The sequence below is a fragment of the Nematolebias whitei genome, chromosome 12 (genome assembly GCF_014905685.2).
Source record: "Nematolebias whitei isolate Nwh7 chromosome 12, NemWhi1, whole genome shotgun sequence".
In the NCBI taxonomy this organism is placed as follows: Eukaryota; Metazoa; Chordata; class Actinopteri; order Cyprinodontiformes; family Rivulidae; genus Nematolebias; species Nematolebias whitei.
Genome location: NC_056509.1, coordinates 18,140,249 through 18,146,542, shown reverse-complemented (window position 1 = coordinate 18,146,542; position 6,294 = coordinate 18,140,249). Strand labels below are relative to the sequence as shown.

Here is a 6,294-nt window from a genome sequence, read left to right as displayed (position 1 = left end):
CTGCAATCCTGACGTTGGTCTCAACTCTTCATCCAGTGGCCGCTTCTTCAGTTCAATCCAAGGGTACCCCTCTGTATGCTGATTAATCAACACTTCCAATCGCTGTGGATTTACCGTTGTGGATTATATGACTTTTTCCAATGGATTACAGACTCTGTTTCCAAGGGGTTAAAGCATTGCTACAATGGGATTACCGAGACGATATGGGATTATAATCAACACAATGGAATACCAAGAACATTGTGGAATTACCTTGACTTTGTTTCCTTGCTGGATTACTTCTGACTTTAGTCTTCCTTGAAGGATTACTTCTGACTTTGGTCTTCCTTGCTGGATTACATCAAGCTCAAGGACATTTGAAGGTCTAAGTTCACGGTTGGAATTCATCCCCATGGACAGGTGATGATTTCCAAAGGGGGGACTGTAGTGAACCAGATAACCTCAAATCTACCAGATGGACAGAGACTGTTATTTTCATTGATCTGAATAAGTCTGGGCCATCTGATGAACTTTCTTTCTTGAATTAATCAAGCAGAAAAGACAATTCTTTATAATCATTACTGTCTTACAAATGTTTTGATAATCAAATTGTGTTAGTTCACTCAATGCTTTACAGGTTGAAAAGAACTACTAATTTTTATTTTTACATAAACAGTAAGTAATGATTTTTGTTCCTCATTCAGAGAAGAAATCACCTGAATATGCCTTTCTTGATTTTCTGTCTGAAATGAGCAAGCTGTCGTAAGTATGTTAAAGGTTGGTTTTCGGTCAACTAAAATGTTTACCGAGAAAAATGTCATGTTTTACTATTTGAAAAGATTACAAAGTGTGAGACTCCACGAAGTCTGCTGTTGCTGCAATAATCTTTTCTGTATGTTGTAAACAATCCTTGACTTATGATAACATCTTACGTCACAAATCCACTCCTCTTTCTGGTCCTTCCACGAATCAGAAAGCTCTAAATTGAACAGGAAGTCGACCCAAATAAAATGTGGCAACTTCTCAGTTCATGAAATGAACAAGAGAAGGAATAGAGGATTATGGATTCCAGAATTCCAAGAGAATGAGAGTTCTGAGAGATGTTGGAATGAGAGCTGACAACAGGTCCGATAGTCCAACAGAATGAGCAGATTGAGAGTGCAGCCGGTTATGAAGAGTTTGGAGTTATGAAGAACCAGGAACGTTTGGGATTATAATTCTGTTTTGAGCTAATCAACGCACGACTTTCTGAAGGTTTGGTAGCTCTCGACGGAGACGCTGAAACGAGTCAGAAAGGAACTACATCCAGCGCTGATTCATCGTCAACAGGTAGATGGTTCTATTTTGACCAAGTGTACCGTGAGAAGCTGAGGATCTGACGAAGCGTGCAATTTCTGGTTAAACAGATTAAACTTCCCTCACACAGTTCTCTGTAAGATAATCTCCTTTCACTCTAAAACCCACCTCTCTCTCATAAATCAGTACAGATATTTTAGAAATATCTTAAGCAAAGTCCTCAAATCACCGCCGAGTGATTTGAAGTTCATTTTCTGTGAAACTGTCTGTTATTATTTTCATATTTTGCCAAATTAATGTAAATGTTTGATGTTAAACTTTGATTCTGAAAATAAATGATTCCATTCATTTGATGGGTCAAAGATAAACAACGTCTCTCGTTACATTTCTGTTAAATTCAATGCACGACATTTACAGTCAGAAAAATGAAGAACTCGTGAAAAGTATGAATAAATATATATCCATATATTTGTCATACAACAAGTGACACGTACCTCACGTGACTCACTACAGGGGGGTCACAGACCTTCAGCCAGTACTGGGTTTCATGAACTGTCAGATTCTACATGAAGCTGATTGTACAAAACCTGGTTTGAATATTTCTCACAGCGTCTCCTCTGAGTGAACGATGCAGCACGACAGTCTGACCTGAAATACTTCTCACGGCGTCTCAAGTACCGGAGAGGACATTACTCCTAAAACATCAGCTCTTTGTTTGGAGGGCCAACTTCACTTGCTCTCTTTTCTAAAAAGGACCTGATAACATTCACCCCTCTGCTGATCAGGAGCTTAATACAGCTGAAGTAGCAGCTCCGCCTACATTACAGGGTTATTTTATTTATTCTTAAAGTGTAAATAATCAAAATCCCTTTGTCTTATGTTAAAGGACAGACCTGAGCACCACAGTGATGCAGACAGGCATCTGTGTGTATACGTCTGTCACGTGTCCTAGTTTTCTTATATTATTAATTTTATTCTACCCCCCCCACACACACACACACACAATCTTTCTCATATTTATTTTTCATTATTCTGTCATGGCAGAGGGCGTTTGTATGTTGTTGATTTTAAATGTATATTTTTTCTTCAGCGAGCTAACACGCAACATGTTTGGCATTTGTTTTTACGCTGGTTGTCCTTCCTGACGCAACCACCGAGCTACCACAGAGCAGAGAGCTGCAATCAGGGGCTTGGGGGTGGGGCGGGGGGAGATTAAGGGTGATGTTCAAGAGCCCAGAGTGAGGCCCAGAGTGAGGCCCAGAGTGAGGCAGTGTTTCACCTTTCCCACACAAATTCTGATGTAACAGCGAACTGGCGACCTCCCGATCACCACTCCTCCCAGTTAAAAAAGAAACCAACACCATGCACGCTCAGTGTGTGTAATGTGAATGACTCAGCTACTACCACGTCAAGTATTAGCTCAGTATCTGTCAAAGTGACCTTTGTCTGCCTTCGTCTTTCTGTGGTGACAATAATGCTCCAGAATTCAAGGCCACATTGGGAGATAGGCTACGAAACCAAGGAGGGGAACAGACATTTCAACCTTGGAATGGTTGCACCCCCCTCACCACCAGTCACTGGCACACAGGGGAGGGCTAAATTTAACCGTTCCACTACAAGAACCAGTTCAGCAGCACAGTTAGGGATGACAGAGTGAGCCTCAAAGCGTGGTGATAAATTCACAGCAGGACCCTCCCCAGACTCACTCACTCTCCTTCTGTCGGTCATTATGCTGCAAATAGGGTACGGAGCCAAAAGTAGGGCTCGTCTGTTTTCTGTGCGGGGCCTAGGCCTCAACACTGCGCACACCTACAAATAATGAATGTTCAAGACTCCAGATTGGGCCCAAAGTATTCGTTATGTAGGACAAGTGTCTGAGTCAGCTGAGGAGACGATCATTTTTAGAGTAGTTGTTCCTCCGCTCAGGAGTTTGTTCCCATCAACACATCTGTTGCTGCTCAGAAGGACAAGACGACAAAAACAGCAGCTGAAGAAAAGGACAAAACCTTTTCTAACATGTCCCACATAAACAAATCAACAAAATATGAAACAACTTCTAGTACATTTATGTATTTTTGTACTTTAGCTTGCACTGTATTGTGTTATACACAATACACTAAACTAGATACTGTAATACTATTTTTTTAAAATAATTTAACATGTGAAAAAATAACATTTTTATGGATGTATGTATAATTATCACCATGTTTATGTGTGTGTTCTTTTGTCTGTTAACAAAAAATCTGCACTGGACAGATTTTCACAAAACTCAGAAAATAATCAATAGATGTACAAGTACATCTACAACTGAGTATTTTTTTTCTTCTTTTGGCTGCTCACTTCTTCAGGGGTCACCACAACGAATTAACTCACACGAAGACTTGGTGATTGTTTTGATGCCGGACATCATTCCTGACACAACCACAGACCACCGAGCTACCACAGCCCTCTGTGTGGAGCTGCTATCTGGGGTAGGCAGGGGAGCAGGTGGTGGGGGTTAAGGGCCTTGCTCAAGGACCCAGAGTGGGGCGAATGAGGGTAGGCCTGTCACAATAACAAATTTTGCTGGGTGATTGTCTCAGAAATTATTGTGATAAACGATAATATTGTTTGAAATTTGACAATAATTAGTAATTATTTGACAATTTGACAATAATTAGTAATTATTGTCAAATTTAGGAAGAAATGTTAGTTAATTTTTGTGTGTAGTACCTTTTTTGACCACCGGATGGCAGTATAAGACTGTTTGAACTGAAGGATGGATAGTGAGGGAGCGAGCAGCGTGTCTCATTAAGAAAATGGGAGGGAGGCCCCTTGATGTGACATGGGCTGTCTCTCCTTCCTGTTCTTTGTGCAGAGAAAAACAACTTTTAGACGAAAGCACGGGTTTCAACCGTGAATTTTGGAGCTTCGACAAGACGGAGGTTTTTTCCCGAGGTCGTCCTGTTAGCTCGTAGCTTAGCTTCTCAGCTTAGCTGCTTATAATGATCCAAAAACTCAATTTTGGATGGTTAAAACGGGTTTTAAAGATAAAAGAGAAAGGGAGGGAACACATGTTGCAAACTATATACCCATTTAATATAAATGGAAAATAACCAGGCTAGTCCACAGGGGCAGGTGTGGTGCTGCCCCACCTAAAAAATTGATTTGCCCCACAAAGTAATTCCTCTTAATAAATACTGTAAAATACTTATTGACTTAGCTTGCCATGTATTATTTTATTCTGTGTTTTTCAACTATTTTGACCATTTTAAATCAAGTGTAATTTTTAAAACTCATTTACAGTTATGGGGCGGTAAAGGTCACCGACTGCGTTTGTCAAGAGGATCATCATATCTCCTCTTTTGGGTCGTGATCAGAACAGGTAGCTCCAATAAAGTCTCATTGGAGCATAAAATATTCTGTCCAATGGACACATACTGCATTAAAACGAATATACTAACACTAGACCTCACATGAGCTCATAGCTGCTTTACAACCTGCTGTGTCCCACATGGATTCTGTTTAAATCCAGTATGGAGCAGACAGAGGGGACCCGAACAGAACACAGATGACTGAGGACAAAGGAGGAATAAAAAAGGAATAAGGGACTTCTTCATCAATATGTTAGGATCTTACTGAACCAAATCTGTGATGTCTGGGTGTGTGTGGCTGTCATAGGTCAGTGGTCAAAGATGCGGTCTTGTGTTGCCTGGAGCTTCAAAGTATAGAAGTAAAGACGCATGTTGCCATCTTTTAATTTTTATATCTTTATAGAGTTACTTCACAGAACTTCTTTCCCCCATTTAACTTTGTTAATCTGGACTATTATTGCAGAATTAATATTTGAAATCAAATTAGAAATCCAATCCAGAAAGCTGTGGACCTATCTGCTTTATTTGGGGAGTGGTGGCGCAGAGGTTAGAGTAGGTGGGTCTGTGATCAGAAGATCACCGGTTCAAGCCCCGGTACCGACAACATCAAAAATGTGGGTGGGGTAGGTGAAGCACCCACACGTGCCCCCACCGTCATTCGCCCCACTCTGGGCCCATGAGCAAGGCCCTTAACCACCATCTGCTCCCTAAACAGGTCTCTCTTGAAAATGAGTTCTCGTAGCTCAATGAGACTAACCTGGATAAATAAATGGTAAATGAATAAATAAAATGGAAAAAAAATTTAAGCACATAAAATTTAAAATATTCTTATTTCAGGTGGAGGTGGATGTAGATGTGGCAGGAGTTTGTTTCTCTGATTTAATTATTAGACCTGAGTGTTTTCACAAAACACAACTTCAACCTGCGAGCGACAATATTAAACAACATATAGATTATCTGTTTTTACAGAAAATGTACCACACATTGTAACATTGTGTGATTATTGACTCAGGAAATGAATGTCCGTCCCACTAATATTTATACTCAGGAGCCATGACTGGGAACCACTAAGCTGCTCATTCTTAGTCACGTCCAGAGTTGCCAAAAATGATCTATTTCATTTTCTTTATGCAGCTCACTGGTTCTTAAATTGAGGGTACTGCTACTATTTTTATTTTACTTCTATCAGACCCTATAACATGGAAGCAGAACTAATGTTTAGATGTCAGGCTGCGAAGGGAGGGGATCCACTCCTTACTGGTCCCATGACCCAGATAGAAGTGAAGACGAGAGGAGAGGGAAGGGTTTGTCTCTCTTTCGTCTGGACAATATGGGACTTGAAAACAGGGACAACTGGTCCAAGAGATCAAGGTACAGTGGGGAACATGCTGGTGGATCTGATCGAGGCGTTCAGCCTTTGGTTCTGCTGATGGTTTTCTGAAGCAGTCTTGGGATTTTACAGCAACACATTAATTAGGTTATTCAAAGGACCACAAATCTGATGGCACAGAATCCTGCTGTCTCTATGTTCCAGATAAACTGCAGCACAATCCTTTACACCTGTTATATGACTGTGACCACCTGTTCTTTGTCCATCTGCACACCTGTTCCATCTGTAAACCTGTTCCATCTGTACACCTGTTCCATATATACACCTGTTCCATCT

The 6,294-nt window shown here is 40.7% G+C and overlaps 1 protein-coding gene across 1 annotated transcript in view; it reads right to left on the bottom strand.

Annotated features, from left to right (window-relative positions):
• The window catches only part of bach2b (BTB and CNC homology 1, basic leucine zipper transcription factor 2b), a 42,197-nt gene that overhangs the window by 14,628 nt on the left and 21,275 nt on the right, over positions 1-6,294 (bottom strand). The gene's annotated exons all lie outside the window — the stretch shown is intronic.